At 29.6% G+C, this 3,543-nt stretch overlaps 1 long non-coding RNA gene across 2 annotated transcripts; it reads left to right on the top strand.

Annotated features, from left to right (window-relative positions):
* Positions 1-290: 290 nt before the first annotated feature.
* On the top strand, positions 291-3,317 carry LOC134246765 (uncharacterized). 2 transcript variants are annotated; one of them, XR_009987709.1, is made up of 4 exons: positions 291-432; positions 1,104-1,231; positions 1,649-1,886; positions 2,815-3,317. It is a non-coding gene; the product is annotated as an uncharacterized LOC134246765 (long non-coding RNA). The 2 variants fall into 2 exon arrangements; XR_009987710.1 differs by lacking the exon at positions 291-432 and adding an exon at positions 818-877.
* The last annotated feature ends 226 nt before the right edge of the window (positions 3,318-3,543 follow it).

Raw genomic sequence — 3,543 nt, 5'->3', positions numbered from 1 at the left:
CATCAACATGTAAAATATATACTGAGTACATTATAAGTAAATGTATATGATTAGGACACCCTGAATATTCTGACATACTAATGGTGACATCAGTTAAAAGAGTAATTTTTTATGTAAAAGTTCTGTTTCTATGAATGTAGATGGGGTATTTATTCACAGTTCATGTAAGATATAATTTGCATGTAACCCAGAGTGTATTTAATATTACTATGATGGGTCATTCCATGATTAAATTTAAATCAGAAAAATTTTAGTAAAATACATATGGTATCTTTTACATTTCTGTCCTGTTTGTCTGTCAATTGTTGCTTTACTTCCTTTGTAAAATGAGGTTAAATTGAGTATCACTGAATATTGTATGCTTTTTTTCAGGATCAGCTAAGATGTTGTTTCACTGGATTATTTAATTGGGCATATAATTGGATAATTCTGGTAAGTTTGTCTTTGTTTTGTTTACATTTCCTATGAAGGTCATCTTTGCATTTAACCATGATTATATGGTTTAATTTAATTACTGTGTAATCTTATGTGATCTCATATCTCTAACATTCATATAAGCACAGTCTTATTTTGTCTAAAATATACTAAGGAAACTTCATAATGTTAATAAGTCCTTTTGCATAAATTATGATATAATTCCATTAAATGCATTATGTCTGTTACCCATGGAATTCAGACTTACTAAATTGTGATCTATAAGGAATGTAATAAAAGAAAAAGTAAGAATCTACAAAAGGTTTATCCTTGTTTTCATTCTAAATATGTGTGATATGGCATACATAATCATTTCATTTTCACTTTTGTTTCTTAGTAATGAGCTTTTCAAAAAATGTAGGACTACATGTTGTATATGTCTTTTTGTATGCTGTACTGACAGGTATTAAACAAAATTGAATATGCTGTTAAGAGAAAGTCTGTTAGTGTCTAAAAATTACGCTGATAATCATTTTGTATTTGAGATATTAATACAGTAACTGTGCTTCTTTTGTTATCTAAAGATAACATGATGAACTATTTTCATGAACTTTTTGGCACTGTATTTAAACATGCAATGTTTCATGCAGTTCCTTGTCATATTAACAAAATGATTATATTTTCTACAGTCCTCAACATGGAAGTTATGTTTTATTCCTAACCATCTATAATCCATTCTCTATGAAGTTCAGCCTGTCTGCCCTTCCTTTGGAAATACACAGTTAGTCAACCAACATAGAAACACACAAACTTGAAGGTAAAGTTTCAATGAGATATCCAATCCTAATCTTTATTTTTTACATATGCTTGATTATATTTTGAAATTAATTGAATGATAAGTAAATGATATGACCTTTTTTATGAAATTATGAGGGCTTGGTTGTCATAGCCATTTTTAGACTACATTGATCTCCTTTATGAGAAGAAGAGCTCCATATAAATATATACAAAAATGATCAAATTGTGAAACTAAAATGTATGAAATTTTTCTTTGCCAAATGATAGTTAAAAGCTGAAGATATCTTAACAGATATCTAAGAAATAAGTTATATCAGATGGTTAATTTATTAACCCTCAGCTTCCTTAAAAGCATAGTTGGTAAAGATTTCAAGTTTTCTCTCCAAATGCTTATGAATTCTGACTTTTTCATTTAATATTGACATTATATTTACAGGGAAAGAATACTATAATGTGGATCCTGGGGATCAACAGTGAAACATCTTAATGACCCTCATGACTAGGTCTTCAGGCTGTAACCTTTATTGCTGATGTAAGATGATCTGTTTGCATAGCATTAAAATTTCCTGGTGTTTCTACCATCCAGGATCTTCTTATGAGTGCATGGGGACTGCTGTGGACCTTAACCTGTTTATAAAAATATACCTTGGAGCATGACCCTTTATTCATAGAAGGTACTTTCAATATCATTTCTGTGAGTTTTTCTTCTTTCTTTTAATAATCTAGTAATGAATTCAAGTGTTTTGTTTGACCTTACATCACTTAATGTGTATGCTTCCAACATCTCAGATCTGTTTATATGTTTATTTCTCTTTGAACACAAAACGCTTGATTCAATCTTTTGAGGTAAACATCATAGAGACATCATAGATGATTATCAGAGTGTATATCACAATCTTGACCATAAGGTCAATTTAAAATGGTCAAAGGCACAACAAATGAAAGTGAAAACTTTTTTTTTTCTATCAGAGAACAAAATTTTGTAGTTAAACAAATACTGGAAAAGTTACTCTCAAAATGAGCCTTAATGTCTTCTAAAACTTTAGTGTAGAGTTTCTCCATTAATCCTCAGGTCTCTTTTCCTCTGTGGAGTTAAAATCATGTGTTTTTAACATTTTTTTTTTTGCTGACAACTGTTTTCTCTCATAGCATCTTTAAATTGAATTTTCTCTCCAGTCAAAGATCTTTCAGGGTAATCCAGGTAATCCTTACCCTCTATTGGTAATTAATGATTATATTCTTCATAGGCTTCTTCTGCAATCAAGGGTCTGTCTATGTAATCTATGACATCACAAGGCCCATCCATTGTGGGGATAATTAGCTATATTCTTCATGAGAAATGATCTGAATAATGTCATCTCTTTTTATTTTAATTGGCAAACCTCGTTCTACATCTTTCTCTGTAAGAACTCTCTTACCAAACTGATTTTTACTCATTCCTTTACTCTTTTCTTTTACTAAAGCTGTTACTACCCATAGTTTTGAAAAGTCAAAATCTGATGTTACACCTTGATTTTATATCCCTTTTTTTCTATATTTAAAATTCTATTAAGCTTATATTGCATATGAATTTTTCAACTAATAATTTCTTTTCCTTTCAAGGATTCTCAATGGGGAACTCAGTAAATTATGCACAGACTAACAGAATATACTCTCTTGGAACACTGATACAAGAATATAAAACCAGAGATGGATGGAGGATTTAAGAAGCACATGAATAAATATGATTTTCAAACTAAGTCAATCATGATGATCATGAATTGTGGTTCACAGGATGACAGAGAAAGGACCCAGGATAGTGCATTTTTCTAGATCCTCTCCCATTCATATCCTTCATATGCTGGCATACAAAACAATAGATAAATTGTAGTCATTTAACAGACTGAAGTTTAATCAAATCAAAGTATTGAAAATGTGTTTTTCTGATAGTATGAGATCTTCAAAAAAAATAATTCTCACAGATTTCAAAGTATATAAATATAACTTTTAATTTATGTAGTCCAAATTGAATACAGTTGTTATGTATGACTTTTATACATTGAATCCTTAATTTTTCATCTTATATCTACAACACCCCTAGAAAATACACAGATATTCAGAAGCTAGGTTTGGTGTATTTATTACTTTCCTTGAATTGTAAATGCATTTTATTTGTGTATGTATCATGTCCTATTTTGAATTTAAGATAGGTCTCAATAAGATCCCCTATAAAGATGCAAGTGTCCCATAATCTGTGATTTAATAATATCTTGAATATCTTTATCATCCATCATACTTATTACATATGGAATAATTGAAGATATACATTTGTTTTTTAAGACACTTTGTCAA

This window comes from Saccostrea cucullata, unplaced genomic scaffold (genome assembly GCF_032062105.1).
Source record: "Saccostrea cucullata isolate Sc308-1 unplaced genomic scaffold, CSIRO_AGI_Scuc_v1 ctg20491, whole genome shotgun sequence".
Classification (NCBI taxonomy): Eukaryota; Metazoa; Mollusca; class Bivalvia; order Ostreida; family Ostreidae; genus Saccostrea; species Saccostrea cuccullata.
This window is presented reverse-complemented; position numbering and strand designations above follow the sequence as displayed.